General features: G+C 40.0%; 1 long non-coding RNA gene across 1 annotated transcript; it reads left to right on the plus strand.

Annotated features, from left to right (window-relative positions):
- The first annotated feature begins 376 nt into the window (after positions 1-376).
- On the plus strand, positions 377-21,650 carry LOC122459104. Its single transcript, XR_006279570.1, has 3 exons — positions 377-387; positions 13,047-13,053; positions 21,516-21,650. It is a non-coding gene; the product is annotated as an uncharacterized LOC122459104 (long non-coding RNA).
- Positions 21,651-21,896: the final 246 nt, after the last annotated feature.

The following is a 21,896-nucleotide window of genomic DNA, read 5'->3' on the forward strand; positions in this document are numbered from 1 at the left end:
CCTTGAGTTCTTAGAGGGAGAGTTTTCTTATGAACACTGCTGTTAGTGTTCCTGTTTAATTCTTCATGCCAAATATTTGTCTCCTTACCACTCATCCCAAGACAAAGATGGGGATATATGACTAGTAAGATGTGACTATTATGAAGTAGAGGAGCATTAGGGTTTGAGTGCTAGGGTTTTAATGTATGTGTTTGTTTATGTTGGTGTTTTTTCCCCCCATTAGTGCTTCACAGAGCCATGTGGCAGAATCATACAAGACCTGCTCTTATGGTACTTCATTTTCTGGCCGTGGAAATGCTGGCCTTGATCCTGCAAAGCACTTAAACACACATGTAACTCTATAAAGACTGGCTCGTGAGGGGTCCAAAGCAATCTGATATGGAACATGTGCATTGGACCTCTGTAGGAATTAAAACCACGAGGGCTGTTTAGGATGTGTTTTTCTCTGGCAGAAAAGAAGATGAGGCTAGAAAGACAGCAGAAGTCCAGGAGACAAGGAAGCCCACCGAAAATAATCACCAGGAGAGAGACAATACAGGATGAGATCCTTATTGAGACAGAGGTAGAAGCATAAAGGAACATTCATGTCTGTGGCATTTAGGAACACTAGGAGCTATAAGAGCATCAGGTACATTACAAAGATGATTCAGGGATACAGGGAGCAGATCTATTGCACAAGATGCATTACAGTCCCCCACCCTTTATATAAGCTGTATTCTAAAGAGACATATGGTTGAAAAGCTCTACGTGATTTGATGCTGTCCACTGAAAAACCAGGAAGTAGTTGCAGGCTTTAGCCTGTCAGTCCTCTGCTCTTTATGATTAGTCATTCTAGTCATCCACAGCACTAATTCTGAACTATAATAGCTGATTTAATGTTCCTCCTATCAATTTTTGCTGCAAGGAGATGTAGTTTTTCCCCATGTGTCTTGCTTCTGAAGTTACAGGGGATTATTTTCTGTAGTCCGACATATGTGTGTACTGCAAATTCTAAACCAGGCATCCAGTGTTCTGTCTGTGACATAAGAATATTTGCTGGTTCCAGTATAGTAAATGTACAGTAAAAACTCTGTAAAAATAGTCTTTATTTTTAAAAAAAGGATGGCAATTTTCACCCATTTTTAACATTGTTGCCTTGAAGTAAAAGAAAAATTGACTATAAGATTTTTTTAAAGTTCCTTTTAATCCATACTGAGTAGATGGAGGTCCTAAGCTATAATAAGTTTTTTCTGACCCAGCAGTAAAATAAGCAGGCAATAAACATTAAATTGCCTTTTTAAAACTGTATCAATGAAAGAGCTAGCAATTAAATTCTCCCTGTTTCCCCAGTACCATAACTTTTAACAAGACACAAGGTGAATCATGTGTACAGGCAACAACACAATGTAATAGGGCCAAAAGAAGAGAATGAAGCAAAAGCAGATAAGGTAGAAAATTACTAGGAGAAAACATGGCAATGGGAGGTGACAAATTGCAAAGCCAATCTTAAGTAATTAGTTCATTATTTCATGGAACATAGTGCATTTGGTGCATTAGAGTTGCTGTGAATACTTAACTAAAACCAAAATGCTTGTGACTCATGTAGATCTGTAAAACTGACTGGCTATTTTGACATCTCTTTTCCATTTCCATTGGGTTGCTGTTACTTTACTTTTTATTATTACCTAATTCCCAGGAATAATGACTCAATTGATAGTGTGAGGCAGGCTTCTGGGAGCCCCCTTTTAAAATTCTGCCACTAATTTGGAGGAAAGATTAGAGTGATTTCCTTACCTTGATGGAATTCCCCAAATCCCCAGAGAAGGGTGATCAGTGATTTAATTTTTACCCAGAAAGTTAGATAGGATAAAATGTCTTCTGCAGTACTGTGAGGTCCCCTGCGAGATCCAACCACGCAAATTCTTTTCCCTCTTAAGGACTCACTTCTGTAAAGTAGGAACAACTCCTGAAGGTTCTTAGCACCATGCAGGATTGGGCCCTAAGGCTCTTACTTATACTTTGAAGTTTGCCCCAGTCCATTTTTGGACTCCTCCAGACTCTCTGGAAATCTTTGGCCTGCTTCTGTGTCACCAGACTGCCTTGCTGATTCACTTTGGTGTCTCTTACCTTTTCACAAATTCCCTCAGACAGATCCCTCATCCTTCTCCTTGAATGCCTAAACCAATATCCACCTATTTCTCCTTCCCTCACTCCCATTTGCCCTCTCCTTATTTCTAAAGAGATAAGGGGCTGGTGCTGCAACTGTTGAGTGAATCAGTGGCTAAAGTGAAGACTGCTTTCCTAGGTTCACTAAAGACTTGCCTATAACAAATGCCTAGTTTGTGCAAAACTGGGAGACAAATCTAGTCTGAAGTTCACTAAGTGTCTGAGTGGACCCTGTTGCCTCATACCAAAACTTCCCTACTACACTTTGACCTACTTCTGTTTCAAAGCATGTTAGATTAGAAGTGTTGTATAAATTTTAAATGGAACAAAGGGCCAAAGAGTCAAAGGTATTAACATGACCCTGAAACTGTCCAACATTAAACAGTGTTAAATAAGGTTCTGGGCATGGTATAGAGACAGCAGTCTGTCTAGTCCCAAGGAAAATTCCACACCTTCTCCCTCTTCCATTCTCCTAGAATCAGTCATTATGCTCAAAGGGGGGAATTGTAGGCTTGTAAGCACTTCCTGCCAGCCTGTTATGCATGTGGTGAACCTGTGACGTCCTCTATGGATGGGATTCGCAAGAGGGACTTAGGCACCTGTCTGCCACTTTAGATGCCTAGGTCCCACATTTAGGCCCACTGGCATTCACAGAACCCCCGCTCAGCTGCCACCTAATCCTGGAAGTGCCTAAAATCTCTAGGCTGCTGAGTTTCCACTGCTAAAGTCTCCAAGGCACCTAAATTTTGGCAGCTGGGCATGTGTCCACCTAAGTCCTGACCCTGCCTAGTAATTTGGCACCTAACTCATGCTTAAGCCCCAGTACGATTCAGAAAGTAGGTGTTCCTCTGCCCTTTTTGCCTTTGGGTCCCAATCTGCTAGATTTGCTCTAGGCACATTTAAACCCAAAGTGGAACAACTTCAACAGGAGCAATTAAGAGAACCCCTCCCCAGAATAGTCAATAGCCTAATGGTTAGGGCATTGACTTGGGAGGTGGGAGACCTGGTTTCCCTGCTCCAAATCAGGCAGAGTGGGGTTTTGAAAATAGGCCTCCCATATCCCAGGTGAATGCCCTAGCCACTGAGCTCTTGACTATTTGGGGATGGATTTAAACACCACCACCACTCTTCCTGATCTCATTGCCCCAGTTGTCTTTTTTGTGAATTAGCCATGTTCTGAGCACACCTATCAGATTGGGCACCACAGGCTGGGGCTAAGACATGAGCTAGAACGCTGAGCAGTTTAGTGGTGTCAGACTTGAACTGCTTTGTGCAGTATCTACTGGCAGAAACTTAGGTGCATAGGGCATTTAGATGTCCACAAGGTAAGTGGCATCTGAGGATCTCAGGAACCTAAGTGCAACATTTAGGTACCACAGAGTCTCTTTGTGGATCTAGCTCCATGTACTTGGCACATGTTTCTAACTCTGAGGAAGATGGCAATGGAAACTGATCATTTAAAGAATGAAAGGCTGAGAGACACATGGTCATAATAGGACAAGAAGATGCTGATGCTGCTACTAGATTCCCTCCCACCCTGCCTCTTTCCCTTTAAAATAAATGCCAGAGGGAAAATTCTTGGGCTTTGGAATAGTCACTCAGATTCATCCCACTCTCCCTTTCCTCCTTCTCCATTCTTTTTCCACTCTGCGGATGGGATTTTCTCGCTCTCTCTCTCTTTTTTTTTTTTTTTTTTTTGGTATAGACTCTCACATCCCTGCACCCCATCCTTCCCACTTTTCATTAAACTGAAACCAAACCAAACTCTAAATGTAAATTGAAATCGTACCTATTTTTGGCACTCTTTAAAGATGGATTGTCCTAATCTTTGTGAAGAGCTTTGAAGATGAAAAGTGGTAGGTAAGTGCTAAGTATTTATTTATATCTTCTTTCAACATTGGCACAATCTCCCTCACATCCAAGCTGCGCCGCACTGTACACACTGCAAGAAATTCAGATTAAGACCATGTGCTGCAGATGTTTATTCTTGGAGCCTGTTCCCCCACCATGTTGTGTGATTGTGATTTCATTGTGTGCTGGCAAACAGTGAAATTTTGGTTTTGACCTCCTTGAGAAGCCTACAAAAAGGCAACATTTGTTCACTTTGTTTGTATGTGAAATTTTTGTTGATCCAAAGGGGAAGCTAGTTATTTTAATCACACAAACAAACAAAACCTTTCCACCTGACAAACAAAGACCTGCTGCCAGATAACATGCATGTCATAACCTCAGACCCATATCTTATCTAGTAATTTATAATAGTCTCATCATTACAGTCACAGGCTGCCATATATACGTGATTATGAAAAGCAATGTTTCACTTGGAAAGGACAAGACCTTTTCTGCAAACTTAAGTGAAAATTCACACAAGATGCTCCTTTCCAGAAGTGACGTTGCAAAGCTCTTCTGCCATGGGTTGTATTGAGAGAAGCCTTTCACAAAGAGAAGGATACTGGAATCCTAAAGGTGAAGAAGCTCTGTCTTCTGCTGATCTATGGTGGTAGAGAAATACACCAGCTAGGACTTTCCCCCGAGAACACACGGTTCCCTCCCACAAGAGTTTCACCATGCGGACAGTCTGATGCCGAGCACTAGGCATAGCTGTCATGGTGGGTTGCTGGCAGGAAGATAGTCTATGAGCTGCTAATGTTTAGAATAGGTAAGAATGACAAAAATAGAAATAATAAAAATTGCTTAGTGTTGAGTGGAAAATTGTTACAACTTTCTCTAAGCCACAGCAGGAGATTGAAACATCCACCTCCACATACAGTACCTACACAGGAAATTCGATCTAATGATGTTGTGACTTTTCACTTAAAGTGTGTTCTCATTAACATTTCTTCTAGACCTCAACCTTTGGCTTTCTTTGGACAGATCTTGTGGATGGTAGTTCCTAACTGCATTTGAACAGCTCAAATAGCCCTGGTAATTACACTATGTCATAGCATTCTGGTCATTAACTGCAATGATCACTGATTTTCTCTGAGACCATTTTTCTATTAAAATATGTCAGTGCAAAGTCACCTTCAATAAGATTTCTGTATATAAAAACATCCAGTGGGTTTGAGCAACAGAACTGTACAATTCTAACAATAAACATTAGCCATCAGAATGCAAGTAGGAAGGGTTAAGTAATTAGTCTTCATTCTCATATGATTAGTGTAACGAATGCCGGTCTGCTGCTGCCTATCACTCCATGTAAAGTTTGAGAGATGCCCTTTGGAACTACACATTGTTTTCAATGGCCACAACTAATGCAAAGCCAAATCTCCCAAGCCCAGGATAAATCACCATGTTGCTTCTTTGTGACATCTCTGTCTTAGAGAAGCCCCAGTGTTTGGACATGACCCTGGTTGGACCTCTGCTGCATTTCCTATGTTTTACTTGGTGCTAGCTGCTACATTTTCCCCACAGTGCTCGTACACTAAAATCTTGAATTATGTTGTTTATTTGGGGGAAAGGGAAAGGATTTTAACTAAAATAACAAATTCAGAGAGCAGGGGATCACAGTTTCTGTATAAATGATAAAGAGTACTTGTGGCACCTTAGAGACTAACAAATTTATTAGAGCATAAGCTTTCGTGAGTTACAGCTCACTTAACTCATGAAAGCTTATGCTCTAATAAATTTGTTAGTCTCTAAGGTGCCACAAGTACTCCTTTTCTTTTTGCGAATACAGACTAACACGGCTGCTACTCTGAAACCTGTATAAATGATGTTTCTCATTTACATATCCATCCTTTTAATTGCAATCTCCAGTTAGAAGTCATCTTCTCAAAAATGAAATCTCCTAATGTTGTTGTGACTTAAAATTTCACCATGTTCATTCCATCAGTAATTGAAGGAGAAATTGGTTAGGATTCAAGCTGAATAAAGCACTTCTTGTGCAGATGAGATTTTATGCATCTCTTCCTAAGTCATTACTTCTAATTAATGAAGCTTCATTTATTTGAACAAATGACTTATTAATAATCCAACAGTAGACTGATGGCAGACATTCCTGCTGTGTAGTGTGCCTCTGGAAAGTGTGAAGTAGGGATGGGCAAACTTTCTTGCCTAATTATGAACTCACTCCAGCATTACAGGCTTGAAAGTTCAGCTTGAATTCTGATGAGCAGATGGGGGAAGGGGGAAGAGCAGAAAGCAACCAGAATGGAAAATCAGATTGTCATAAACATACAGCTAAGGGTAGCATAAAATCCCTCCTTAACCAGTAAAGGGTTAATCAGTTCCATTAACCTAGTTGGCACCTGACCAGAAGGACCAATGGGGAAAGAAGATACTTTCAAATCTGGGGGGAGGGAAGGTTTTTGTTTGTGCTTTTATTGTTCTTTCTGTAGACAAAGAGAGAGACCAAGCAAGTAATCCAGCTCCTACTGAATGATACATCTAAAATTACAGAAATAGTAAGTAATAGCAAGGAAATGTGTTCGAGTATCTTTTGTTTTAGCTTGTGAATTTTCCCTATGTTAAGAGGAAGGTTTATTCTGGGTTTTTTTTTGTAACTTTAAAGTTTTTCCTAGAGGGGAATCCTCTGTTTTAAATCTTATGACCCTATAAAATTATCTTCCATCCTGATTTTACAGAGGTATTTCTTTTACATTTTTCTTTATAAAAAAAGTTCTGTTTTTTAGAATCTGATTGGGGTTTTTAGTGTCCTAAAAACCCAAGGGTCTGGTCTGTGCTCACCTTGTTTACTCTCAAGCCTCCCCAGGAAAGGGGGAGAAGGGATTTGGGGGGATATTTTGGGGAAACAGAATCTCCAAGTGGTCCTTTTTCTAAATCTTTGTCTAACTCACTTGGTGGTGGCAGCAATACCATTCCAAGGACAAGGAAGAATTTGTGCCTTGGGGAAGTTTTTAACCTAAGCTGGTAGAAATAAGCTTAGGGGGTCTTTCATGCATGTCCCCACATCTGTACCCTAGAGTTCTGAGTGGGGAGGGATCCCTGACACAAATACAGAGAAATTAGTGCCACATCTACGTTATCAGCATGTCTAGATGAATAGTTAGGGTGCAAAAGCTGGGGTGTACTACAGCGCACTCGCCTGCTGCTCATTCACTGTCCATGCAGACCCTGCTATAGTACTCTGAAAGTTCACTAGTGCACTCTGGTGTATTCTTCTCTAAAAGCAGAGTAAATCAAAGTGCACTAGGGATCTTTTAGTGCTCAGTAGCACAGTCCATATGGACATATTTAGTGCACGGCTGACTAATGTGCTGTAAATGTACACCCCACCTTGCTGTGCACTAATTGTTCATCTAGATAGACAAGCCCCAGGAAAAAAGGGTGTTTAACAAGTTAGCTGATTGAGGTAGACCCTGGGGGGCAGGGAGGGAGAATAGGGTTTACCACAACCAGATAATAAGCTAAAACCACAACTGCCTTTTCATACTAGGATTTTAACATGGAGCAGGTCCTCAAGGAAACCATTTTGAAGCACTTGGAGGAGAGGAAGATGAACAGGAACAGTCAGCATGGATTCACCAAGGGCAAGTCATGCCTGACTAACCTACTTGCCTTCCATGATGAAATAACTGACTCTGTGGATGAGGGGAAAGCAGTGAATGTGTTATTCCTGGACTTTAACAAAGCTTTTGAAATTGTCTCCCACAGTATTCTTGCCAGCAAGTTAAAGCCGTATGGGCTGGGTGAATGGACTATAAGGTGGATAGAAAGCTGGCTAGATTGTCAGGCTCAACGGGTACTGATTAATAGCTATATGTCTACTTTGCAGCCAGTATCAAGTGGAGTGCCCCAAGGGTCAGTCCTGAGGCCAGTTTTGTTCAATATCTTCATTAATGATCTGGAGGATGGTGTAGATTGCACCCTCAGCAAGTTTGCAGATGACACTAAACTGGGAGGAGTGGTAGATACACTGGTGGGTAGGGATAGGATACAGAGGGACCTAGACAAATTGGAGGATTGGACCAAAAGAAATCTGATGACATTCAACAAGGACAAGTGCGGAGTCCTGCACTTAGGACAGAAGAATCCCATGCACTGCTACAGACTAGGGACCAAGCGGCTAGGCAGCAGTTCTGAAGAAAGGACCTAGGGGTTACAGTGGACGAGAAGCTGGATACGAGTCAACAGTGTGTCCTTGTTGCCAAGAAGGCTAACAGCATTCTGGGCTGCATTAGTAGGAGCATTGCCAGCAGATTGAGGGATGTGATCATTCCCCTCTATTTGGCATTGGTGAGGCCTCATCTGGAGTACCGTGTCCAGTTTTGGGCCCCACACTACAAGAAGGATGTGGGAAAAATTGGAAAGAGTCCATTGGAGGGCAACAAAAATGATTAGGGGACTGGAGCACATGACTTATGAGGAGAGGCTGAGGGAACGGGGCTTGTTTAGTCTGCAGAAGAGAAGAATGAGGGGTGATTTGATAGCTGCTTTCAACTACCTGAAAGGGGTTTCCAAAAAGGATGGATCTAGACTGTTCTCAGTGGTGGCAGATGACAGAACAAGGAGTAATGGTCTCAAGTTGCAGTGGGGGAGGTTTTAGGTTGGATATTAGGAAAAACTTTTTCACTAGGAGGGTGGTGAAGCATTGGAATGGGTTACCTAGGGAGGTGGTGGAATCTCCTTCCTTAGAGGTTTTTGAGGTCCGGCTTGACAAAGTCCCTGTCTGGGATGATTTAGTTGGGGATTGGTCCTTTTTTGAGCAGCGGGTTGGACTAGATGACCTCCTGAGGTCCCTTCCAACCCTGATATTCTATGATTAACACGAATTAGCTAACACCTCTTCTTTCCTAGGTCTAGTCTACACTACAGACCTATAGCGATATAACTACTTCACTCAGGAGGTTGAACAATCCACACTCCTGAGCGACAGTCATACCGACCTAACCTCCTGTGTAGATAGTGCTATGTTAGCAGGATGGCTTCTCCCATCAACATAGTCTGGCACCATTGGTTAAGGGCAGGGGATTGGAAAAGCCAAAAGGAGACCAGGTCCCAGATTTACTCACGGGTTGTGTGATGAGGGGCCTGGAAGGCAAGGACACAAATATTGAATATGAAGTAAAGCCCAGAGACGAGCCAGTAAAGTGATTCGGGAATTAGAGGAGACCTGGCCAAAGTAACAGGAAAGAAAAAGGATAACTACTGTAGAGGATTATATGTTTTTGCCAGCTTGGCTTTATTAGGAATGGATGAAGCCCCACCTTCATCCCAGCAAACTTTAAGAATTGTTTTTTTTTAAAACCACATGAAAAAATCCAATGAGCAAATTATCTGAAAATCAAATTTATAGTTCTAGAAGTTCAGCAAATCTCAAATTCTGGGAGGTTCATCCATCCACCAAAGTTCTGCTGTGAAGAACTTTGAACCCTTCATTTTACTGATTCAGCCAATATAACTGAATACATAGCAAGAGATCCTGTTTGTGGGGAACTGGGTGGTAGAGGTGACTGGAAAAGGAATACAGAGCCTTTTTAAATTCTAGGTCACTGCTTCAATTCCAGCCCTTGTACCTGGCAAGTGACAGTCATTACTCTCTGAGGGCAGCTTGGCCTTTGTGAAATGAGCCAGTGATGTCATTTTATGTTCCTAGTTGACAAGCATCCACACCACTGGCCTCTGTGAGACTTCTAAGGACTGAATTGGCATGTAGAATGAATTACATCCTGTGATTTCCATATGGCTATAGCTGCAATGGTCATTAAAAGACCATTCAAGACACAGTACTTAGCAGCCAAATGATCAAGAGGGATAAGCATTGTGGTTTGGGCTTACTTAAGGTCTACAGATTAAAAAAAATTCTGCAGAATTTTTCTTAAAGCTAGTATCATCATCTTCAATGTTTAGCTAGACAGTCAGCTGTAGCGATCGTTCACCATTTGGTCCTTTCCTGCACAACCGCGAAGGCTTGGCGGCCTGAGAGTCCAACATCGGAACAGACTTGATGAAACCATGTAATCGGGGGTCTGCCTTTGGGCCATCTACACCCCTCCGGTTGGTAGAATTTTATTCTGATGTTACCAGCCACCCTGAGAACAGCTTTCACTGGAACGTCTTGTGGCATCCTTGCGACAAAGCAAACATACAGCACCCAAAAAAGTATGGAAACAAAGATTAAAGGTGTGTTGAGAATTGCAACTCGGAGCCCCAATCCTGCAATTGGCCCAGTCATCCCTTGATGTCCATAGGATTCAGCACAGACACACAGGTCCACCTACATGGATTTGACAACAGGATATTGGCAACGCTGGAATTTAACTTTTATACATAAAAATTGGATTAATGTGTAGAACTGTGAGTGGTTTAGTTGCTAATGTTTCCTTAACTAGTTTTTTTTCTTGATGAGAGATGCACTTGAATAATTTAGGTGTGTGTGTGTGTGACTAAGTATGAAAGTAATCAGTTATACTGGCCAGATTGGAGACTACAAACATATAAGAAGGAAGAGTACACATGGTTCCAAGCATACAATCACTGGGAAGCAATATCAATTTTATTAAAATGCACTACTCAGTCTGATTTAGAGACTGTTTATTCTGTTTGAGTAATAGGAAAGGGAATGGCTGCCCAGTTGTAATTACATTTATATTGGTTTATTACTAGTAACCTAAGAGGATCTTCTGTTAATACATAACTATTATATAACTAATACATAACATACATCCAAAGGTACATACTGCTACTCATCACTGTAGTATCTGTTTGCATCTTCCATGTAAAATGGGTAGCAATATCAAAGTCCCTGTGGCACCCTGCTGGAGACCTCACAGCCCTGCATCAAGCTGCCCCAGAATAGAGCAGAGAGAAGTCCTCCAGGCAGTCATGAGTGGTTGTTCTCTGCAGCCAATCAGAGCGGCTGCTGGAGAGACCTCTGAAAGGTCCTATATAAGACAAGCAGCAGGGCATTTGGTTGTTGTGTGGAACTTGAAGAGTGAAGACTGGGTGGTTAAAAGAGCAGTAGTACCACAGACAGCTCCCTGCAGGCAGGACTGAAGCCTAAGGAAGGCTGCTGAAGACTGGGTGCCTGGCTGGCAGGAAGAGCAACAGGACCAGCAGAAGGTCAGTGCAGGCAGGCTGAAGCCCAGCAGGATTGAGCACAGAACCTGGCCAGACCAGTGAGGTACTGAGGTGGGCCCCAGCTCACGCAGTACCTCTGGGAGAAGCTTTAAAGCTATGGCCCCATACCAGGGATGAGATAAGAACTTGGATTGTATAGCCCGGAAAGGTGGACAGTGTGTGTGCCTCAGCCAGAGGGCTGAGCTGCTGAGAGAATCCATGGGGCACTCGTGAGAGGTGGGTGCCACCCCTTTACAGTCCCCTATGAACTTTGTAGCTCCTCTGGCATGTCTTCCTCTTCAGGGTAAAAGTCTGTTGAGGGTGGGGATTTTGCTGTAGTTTGAAAATGTTGTTAATTTCACTAGTTAAAGGAAGCAGGAAATACCAGTTGGGGGAGAACAAATTTTGTTTTTCTGTGAGGGGAGAAACCAAACAAAAAAAACTCAGATTAACCAAACTTCTACATAATAAAACTGATCAGAGATATAATTACATACTAGGGTTGTAGCCCATCAGCAGGTAAAACTTGCACCAGTGATAGTCCTCCGCTGTTTTTCCTCTTCTGTGCTTTGCCTAGTGTTGACCCTTAAAATGCATGTTTTACCATCATACAGTAACTTGCCTGCAATTGCGCTTGATGTGGTGTCATCTGTTACCTCGTCCTTCCCCCTCCTGCATCTTTCCCCAATACTAACCTACCACCGCAAAAGAAGTGTAGACAGATTCTTGAGTAGACTTAATGGGTATCATTTTTAATACAGTAACTATTTACAATCCACTTACACTGCATTTGTTATTTGGATACCTATAATCACCATGGGTCATATAACTGGAAGCTTCAATATATGACTGCAAAAAATGTGTGTGTGTGTGTGTGTGTGTGTGTACATACTAATTTTTTGCAGTCATGTATTGAAGCTTCCAGTTATATGAACCCATGGTGATTATAGGTATCCAAATAACAAATACTGTGTGTGTGTGTGTGTGTGTGTGTGTGTGTGTGTGTGTGTGTATATGCAATGTTATATCTGGAGTCTAATAACATATGTAAAAAATACCAAGGGGGCAATAGTAATTCAGTCATGTAATTAACATTCTGGTTATATTAATTAGATATCAAAGTTGTATGCATGTCTAATTACACTGTAGTTAGATTGTAACTACTGTAATTAGTCACTATATTATAAACTGAAACCAAATTATGTGACAGTGTTGTAGAGAGTATTAACATGTCAAGTGAATCCATGAAGTTGATTGAATTTATTGGCCTTAAAATGGAGTAATTTTGGCTTAATGTGTTCATTGTGATTTGGATTAGGTACTTGATTTACTGTTGAGGGTATTCCAACACTTGAAGTCAATAAAAATAATTCCATTGATTTTAATGGACTGTGGGTCTAGCTCCTAGGTAGGGTGTATTATGTTAACTACTGCACAATGCTAAATTAGGGTTTTCTGTACACCTCAGTATCCCTGGTTTTAATAAATCTGCTATAACAAAAGTTGAAGCAGTATAGTGCGATTGATATTCAGATCAGTTTGGCATCTGATAAGCCTTACAAAGTGATGTGTATCTTAGTTCATAGTGCCCTACACATTTCCTAACAAATTCTCTACTACACTGTATTGACAAACCATTCTGAGTGGGATTCTGAAAAGGAGAAAGATTTCAGATAATAGTCATGTAGTCATTTTTTAGCTGAGTGTCTCAGCCTAATTGTCCAATCTGCTTGTCTTTTAATAGTCTAAATATTAAAAGACAAATGGATTTGGACAACTAAAGTATAATTATTGAATACTATTTGAACAAAAAAAATTTAACTGATTTGATTTTCAATTATAATTTAAACATCTGCTAGTTTAAAACTGTCAATACAGAGAGCCCATGTTACTCTCATTGGGCTGTTAATATTTGAATTCATTCTAAACAGTTCTTGTCATAATCTGTTTACTATTTATGAACTGACTGAACCTTAGCATAGTGAATGTTCAGAGTGAGAAGAAATAAAAGCAAACCTATTTATCTTACCATTCCGTTTTCTATTGTTTAATTGAGAACAAATAAAACAAAGATATTGGAGGATATCTACAAAACAGGAAAGAGGGTCTTCAAATAAATATTCATTCTTTCCTTGGGGCCTAATCCAGTGCCTATTAAGTCAATGGAAAATGGATTGGGTTCTTGATCAGAGTGGCAGACCTCTAAATTTTTAAATAGCAAATCCAGGTAATCTAGCAAACATGGTCCTATTTTTCCTCCCCCACACTGACCACTGTACTGTTTCTATGGCCACGTCTACACTACCCACCAGATCGGCGTGTAGTGATTGATCTATCGGGGATCAATTTATTGTGTCTAGAGTCGACACGATAAATCGATCGCTCTGCTGTCAACTCCGGAACTCCACCAGGGCGAGAGGTGGAAGCGGAGTCGACAGGGGAGCGGCAGCCGTCGATCCCGTGCCGCGAGGACGCGAAGTAAGTGATTCTAAGTTGATCTAAAATGCGTCGACTTCAGCTACACTATTCTTGTAGCTGAAGTTGCGTATCTTAGATCAATTCCCCCCCCTCCCCCAGTGTAGACCAGGCCTTAGGTGCTGATTCCAGCACATCTAGGGTAACAGCTCACTGCCTGTGAACTGAATCTTTGGCTCAGCATGGAGAATGGCAGTATGATTAAATATTATGGCCTTAATTCTCAGTTGTACTAAAGCCTCTTTATTCTCTAGCAATATAAAGAGGCCTTAATGTGAGTAAGTTTAAGTTAGACATCCTTACTCTGCCAGCACAATGCAAAGATGCCTTAGTGTAAGTGAGAATCTGGCCTTGTATCTGCTTCAGCCCCACAGTATGCTTTGTAGTGCTCAAACCCACACCTAGAAATCTTTAAGAATAAATACAGTGTAGGCATTCACTACCTCATTGGTCTCTTGCTGCTATTAAAAATATTTACCTTAAATTTCATTAAAAAAAAAAAGACCTCTAAAGCCAATGTGGACCCCATCTTGTTGCTTTTGAAGTCAATGTTAATTACTTCAATAGGAAGTGGAGTAAACTTTTATGTTTACACCCAAACTGGAGAATTCCCCTAGCCTCCTGCTCCGTCTCCAGTCTCTGTCTTAATCTTGGGGTAAACAAAACTCCAAATTAACTGAATTGTATTGTCAGCATAAAGGTTAATTATGGATCCTAAATGGGGAACCGTTGATCTACCTTAGCTAAGGCTACAGCTATTGTAAACAACATAGGTGTTAGAAAATATATTTTCCTAAAGTAATTGTAGTGCTCATGAAAGTTGCCAGATTGACAGGCTTGTGACTGAGTGGATGAATGAAGCATTTTGGTACAGTGGCAGCATAGTTTCATGGAAAACTTTGACCCTGTGAATGAATCCCTGGAAGGGTAGCTTATCCTCTATTTCCATTCAATAAGATTGCTCTCTCCTTCAAAACCCATCTTGTACTAGCCTTCATTCTAGTGTAGTATAACTAGATTAATTTCAATAGAGGCTTCTTTAGTCCCAAATATTCAAGATACCTTATAATGTGAGGTCCTTGGAGCATGTATTGTCTGTAGAGAGATGTTTGTGAACTATTATAATTTAGAGAGGGCCCCCTCATAAAGGACAGTATTATAAATACAGGATTTTTGAGATGTGCCCTGGCAGCAGGAGGGTTAAGAAGAAAGGGTAGGTGAGTACAGCAATTCATCATGGGAACTCCCTAGTTTTTCAATAAGTTTTATTTCTTTCTTATTCACTGGATTGTTTAATGAACCCCAAGATCATTTCTGTCTTTCTCTAGTTTATAGAAAGTGCCTAGCATGTAATGGGAGTTATCATAAATGATTCATCATGGAAAATTTCCTCAAGAATGTTTAAAGTTTTGCGAAGTTATATGCATCAAAACACAGGGTCTTATAATGAAAAGTGTCAGGCAACCTTAACTCTGGGTATTGATACCAGTTCCTACTATGATAAACATCTCTAATCATAGTATCCAGTACAGAGGAGAGGCCTACAAAATTGGCATTCAAACTATTGTTTTTTAAGATCAACCCTTCCCTTTGTGGTAGTTCAGAATAAAACCTTGTTTGTTGCCAACCTAATAAGAGACCAGAACTTGCTTGTTTTTGTGCTCAGCATTCAACCATTTCCATAGACCATTAAAATGTTTCTCTTAAATCTAGGCTCTGATGTCAATAAGTTAATGACCTATATGCAGCAGGGTTTTTATACAACTTGCAGCATCTGCAATTCTGACAAAGTTTGCTTTGGTGTTTGGAGCTCCTAACAAACACTTTGTATCCTGTACCAAAAAGCAGCTACCAATATCACAATTCATATGAGCACATTATACTGTACATGCTTGTGTAATACCATTCCTTGGTAAACTGTGTTGCCACATTACTCCTAGCAAGTTAAAGAGCCTTTATTAGGGTAATGTAGCTTCAGATGGCTGCCATTTTCTCTCTTCCTAGTATCATTCTGTTTCTTTGCATAGAAGTGGTAATTTCTAAAATTCTAAGTAGGGCACAGGGAGCAAGTAATCTGAAAGTAAAGCTAAAGAATACATTTAGCTGTCCTGCTTTAGGCCTTAGCTCTGCCAAGATCCTTTATAGCCCTTACTAAATCTATGTATTATGCTTTAGAAGCTCTAGCTGGGTTCCAAACTCTGGACCTGTCCTGTAATCTTGAAACTCCCTTTGTGATCAGAAATTCTTGAAGCCAAATATTTATTCTTCCTCTAACACTGAAGGAATCTCTGTTGGCATTAATGGAATTTTTGCCAGAGTAAGGACTGCAGAATTAAGGCCTACATTCTAAAGTAGAACAAGATTTGTTTAAATTAGTATCTTGATATAACAGAACATACTAAAGCTCTCTCTTTTTTTTTCTCCCTCTTTCAAGTCCTTTTGGCCTTTCCTGTAGTCCACTGTGAACATCCCTGGGCATAAATTTCCCCATACGATAAATTACAGGTGGTTCTTGACAATCTCCCTGTTGCAAAGAGATACATGGAATCTGCACCTCAGTAAATGTACTTTCCATTAAGTGAGAGCATGGAGTTGGATAGGCAGATGGCAGAAAGCCTAGGATTAAGTCTAAATGATTGATTCATAACAATTTTCCAATGTCAGTTAATGATGCAGCTTGGGTGGACAGTAAGGATTCCCATCCCAAATGATAGTACAAAGGTTTTAAGAGGTTGGTTAGTGACTATGGTGCTGGGGATGATTCATGAAAATGTTTGTCATGGTGGACATAGCAGAAAAACAAAGTACAGTATCTGAAAACATCTAGCCCAACTCTCAGCAAGCAGGCGACATCTATTTAAAATAAAATATCCCACCCATTCCAAGAAGAATGGAATTTCACTTCATTTCTGGCTCCTCCCCATTATGTAGATTATTACTGGTATCATCATTAATCAATCATGTTTATTACAATATTGCCTAAGGGCCAACCAAGAATGGGGACCCCTTGTGCTAGGCACTGTACAGATACACAGTAGTAATTATCCTTGCCCTGAAGAGCTTACAGTCTAAATAGACCAGACAGACACAAGCAGGGTGAACAGTGTGATGTGGCAAATGTCATGTTAGTTCAATCTTTTTTTTTTTTATTGATGGGGGTTTTACATAGGCGATGATCAGCTGAAAGGAAAGGGACTAAGGAGGATAGGTGGCAAGGGAGAATAGAGTAAGGGGGCAGGTGATGAATGAAACTCAGGTGAAGCGACTGTGAGGGAGCAGGAAGGGGAGGGTTAGAGCAAACGGCCTGTCAACACAGGGCAGCCCTCAGAGTGCTGGAACTTGTTACAGAGTTATACCAGCTAACTTTGGCAGACCTTGTGTTCCAAAACTGCCTCTCTTAATTGAGTAGAAAACGAAATGTACTACACTCAGAGGGGATAGGATCAATAGTGCTTGCTTTACAGAGCAGTAAAATCAATAGGTATTGGATGGGGTCTTCAGGGTAATATAAATAAAATGTCATTATCTGAATTTCACTTATTTCATTCCCTGGTGAATAGTTTCACAGGAGCTAAAATAGCTACTTTTCTAGCATATCTTTGTGAATTGGGCACATTTTTAGGGTTCTCAGATTACCAGCATCAATATACTTCATTTCCTTACATTCCTAAAACCTCTTGGTTTTCTTCTGGCTCTGAAGCTTTTCCTTCTGCTCAAGTTTTATGTCAGTCAGAATGCTGTTCAGTGTTGATGTGCTGGCACAATTACGAGATTCCTTGTGAAATCACCATCTTGAACAATAGCACCTTTTTACTTAATGGGATAAAATGGTGTTATTGAATATAACGGTAGCCTCATACGTGGGCAGGAGGACACTTGTTCTACTAAACATTATCCAGGAGGGGAATTCCTCTCTGCCTTCATTTCAAAAGCTGAACATTTTATAAGGTGTCTGATTCCGATACCTTTACTCATGTTGAAGAGTACATAAGAATTAGGCCCAAAGTAAGTGGTAGTGGGGCTCCTTCATATTTTGTAAATTGCTCAGGAGGGATGCCTACTTCAGTATACCTTGGAGGTCCACAGCTGGAAAGGGGCAGTGGTCTTCCACATCTGCACAGCTCCAAGGGTCCACCTGTGTATGGAACAAATCAACAGTATATGAGGTCCAGCCAAATGCTTCCAGATCATGGAATTTACATGAGCTCATACCATTTCTTCCAAAACTGCAGAGCTGCTATTACCTGGAGAGTGAAGTTCTTTTAATTTTCTTTATTTCTTATCTCTGATAAAATTAGAAATGAGAAATTCCATACATAACACTAAGATAATATTGAAGTTGTATGGTTAATCATTCAAAAGTCGGAAAATGACAGAATTAGGGTTGCACATCCAACCACAATGCTAATTCCTTGTGCATGTGTTATTTGTGTTAATTATATTTAGTCAGAGTACAATTTTTCCAGGGTGTCAATTCTTTTTATTGTATGGGAATACACTAAAATTGTTTGTTTGTTTTTAGAATAACCAAAGTTTTAAAGGAGTTCTAGAAATGCTCATCCAAGATCAATTTTCATCTTACCTGTTCCTTCGAGTCTTCCTTTAAGGTTAATGTTTTAAAACAATTAGCAGTAACATTTACAAAAATTCCACATGTAATTTTTTTGTGAATTGTAGATTTGAACAGTGAAGAAATGGCGCCAATTATCATTTTCCCCCATAAGGGACTCGTTATGGAAAAATGATCTGAGCAATGCATTTGAAAATTTCACACAATATAGTTTGGCTGTAACAAATCTAAATGCTAAATTGAGCTTACCAATTCAGAAAAATGTTATGAATGCAAAATGGAATACTCTTAAGGCAGAAAATAATGAAGCCCTCATATAAATAGCAAATATGTTTGGATATAAAAAAATGGTTTTCTTTTTACTTAAGAACTTTGCAGGTTACTAAAATATTTCTCAAGTATCTTTGGGTACAGTGAGTCATTATAGATTATGCTAAAGTCAATATTCAAGGCCAAGTCTACAATATTTGTGGTATCTTTGAAGAGCAGCTGGGGTAGAAAGTGATCATCCTTCCCTTGTCAGAACCTTTGGATAGGAGTTAAATTAAGGGAACATCTGCAATTTTAAGGAAGAGGGAGAAGAAGGAATTAGGTTGTGCTACATTTTGCCCTTGGAAGTCTATGTGGTATCCATCTGAAGGAAGAATGAGCTTCTGTGTAAGCTCGGAAGCTTGCTTCTCTCCCAAACAGTAGTTGGTCCAATAAAAGATTACCCCACTACCTTGTCTTGTTAATAAAACAGTCAGACAATGAAAGGTAAGGACACAATTGATAATATAAAACCATTTAATAGAAATGAAGGTGATGATAGCAATAGAAGTAAAATCTAAAGGGGACAAGAGGGGCTCTTCAAAGATAACTACAGAACTTATGGTTCTAAATAATAGTAAGGAGGACGGTCGTGTGTGGCTCTATAAAGGACTGTAGGTGACTTAATAGGGTGTTCTTGATCTTTGCCCCACTGTTAAGTATAGGATAGGCAAGAATGAGGGAAAGAGTGTCAAACTTCTTGAAGAGGTGCAAGACAGTCCGCCAAGAACTAGAGAGCAATTTATCTCCAGGTTGTTTTGAATACAAAATGGACTGGAAATTTTGCCAGGAACAGATGTTCATAATATGATAGAGTAGAACACCTCTAAGGATGAGCTGTATAAGCGAGTGAACGCAATAGAGGAAAAACTAAAATGCTCAGTGTGGAAGAGGTAAGATATTGAAGTTATATACAGGGAAGATGAAGAGTTAGTTACTTTATTTTGACTCATGAAGGAATCTGGTGCTTCATCCTGCCTCACTGAAGTCAATAGGAGTTTTTACTGCTAACTTTACTGAGTGCAGGATCAAACCCCCAGAGAGAGGATATAGCTCGAACCTATGCACAAAGGGCTGGTCACCAGTGCTAAAAAAAATATTCTCCCTGCCCCTGAGAACACTGAGAATCCCTCTAATTACATGACTAAAATGCAAAATACTATCTATATAGGATGAAAAATCTTCATCTGATTTGGTGAGGCAGTGTTGGGGGGGGGGAGAGAACAGGATGTTTACATGTGCATTTGAAAGGCAAGAAGTAGCTGATTCCCAGTTCACAGAATCAAACACACAGAATGACCATCTTCCTAACCCACAGAGCTAGTTCCCAGTAGGGTGTTATTTCAAAGTGTTTGCTTTTCATTACTATTCTTCATTAGCACTATCAGGCAGGCTCCTGCAAAAGGAGAAACTCTGTGTCCAGTAATTCCTTAGATGGAATTCAGAGTAGCAGCCATGTTAGTCTGTATTCACAAAAAGAAAAGGAGTACTTGAAGCATCTTAGAATCTAACAAATTTATTGGAGCATAAGCTTTCGTGAGCTACAGCTCATTTCATCAGATGCATTCGGTGGAAAATACAGTGGGGACATTTATATATAAATATTATATTTATAAATAAATCTCCCCACTGTATTTTCTACCGAATGCATCCGATGAAGTGAGCTGTAGCTCACGAAAGCTTATGCTCCAATAAATGTTAGTCTCTAAGGTGCCACAAGTACTCCTTTTCCTAGATGGAACAACACACTTTCCTAAAGAGAAAGGAGGAAGACACAAGAGATGAGTTATTTTTCCTTCATTAATTTTTTTCTTCCCTATTAAGGGTACCATGTGTATCAGAGTTTTTGCTTGTTTTCCGATGATGCGGTCCCAACTGCTCACAGTTTTGGGGTTGGTGTGTAGGTCAGTAGGGAAGAACTGTTGGCCCAAGCGCAGACTGTGGTTTTGAAACACCAGCATCCAAGTCTTGGCTCTTAATTCTGAATAGCTTTTTAACTGACTTGCTGTCTCATTGTAGCTATTGGGTGCTGCCCTAACACAGGATAACTCTTAGTCTCAGCACGCTGCAGGGGTTCAGGGTTAGCCAGAACAGGGTTGGTGGGTTGGTTTTTTTCCCCCCAAGGCAGAAGTATTCCAAATGTCACTAAATCTCATTAATAAAATAAGAAACTAACCCAATAAACTCCATCCAGTTACAAAGGAGCTCTTTCTTGACTACCAATAAATTATTTTGTTTCTAATCTGTTAATTAGCCAGATTCTTTCTTCAAAGTTTTAAAATGGATCCACATTAAATTGCTTCTGCTGCAGAATCCTCAACTCAGGAATCAGATTCCCTGCTTCAACACTCATTTAAAAATTAGCTCACAAGTTAACAATTTAATTAGCTGAAGTCTTTCAATCACATATATTTATGAAGCATTCATGGTCAGGGAATTTATAAAATTCCCATCTCCAGGAAACATTCAAAGGACACTTAGAATTGGATTGGAAAATTAGAATTTGAAAAGGTTCCGAGAGGGGCAACAAATGATCAAGGGCATGGAACAACTTCATATGAGGACAGATTAAAAAGACTGGGATTTTTAAGATTGGCAAAGAGACGACTTTGGAGAGGGAGATGTGATAGAGGTCTATAAAATTATGAATGGTGTGGAGAAAGGGAATAAGGAAGTGTTTACTCCTTCACATATAACAAGAACCAGGGGTGTCACAATGAAGTTAATAGGCAGCAGGTTTAAAACAAAGGGAAGTACTTCACACAGCACACAGTCAACCTGTGGAACTTTTTGCCAGGGAATGAAGTGAAGGCCAACACTATAATGGGAGTGGATAAAAATTGGTAACTTTTTAAATTTAGCTGGGATTTTTTTTTATTTTCCGGTTTAAAATATCATGTTTTTTCTTTTTAAAAATAAACCTGTTTAAAATCAATAAAAATGAGGAGAGGGGGATGAGATCTACCAGTTTTAAAAGTTTGAAGGATTGCTTAAGGTAACTTAGGAGACTGTCTCATTTTCAAGAGACTTAGGTGAGTAGGAACTTAAGCACCCGTCACTTTCTCAGAGGCATATTTGAACATTTTTCCAGGCTGACCTGAAATAATTAGTTTAATTCACTGACTACAGTTAACCCTGCAGTTCCTCTAGTAAACTGTAATGTGTAATGTTATGTACATTACATTATGTTTTGTAATGTGAAACATATTTTGATAAGAGAAGTTCATGTATCCAAAACATTTAGTTTTGTTTAATAAAAATGTATATACTCTTTGTGAATTTAATCCAATTCCAGTTTCCATCCTAATGCAGCTTGACCTAAATACTGAGCAAAAGTTAATTATCTAGTAAATAACCAATGTAATCACCATTTTCT

This window comes from Dermochelys coriacea, chromosome 3 (assembly GCF_009764565.3).
Source record: "Dermochelys coriacea isolate rDerCor1 chromosome 3, rDerCor1.pri.v4, whole genome shotgun sequence".
Taxonomy (NCBI): Eukaryota; Metazoa; Chordata; order Testudines; family Dermochelyidae; genus Dermochelys; species Dermochelys coriacea.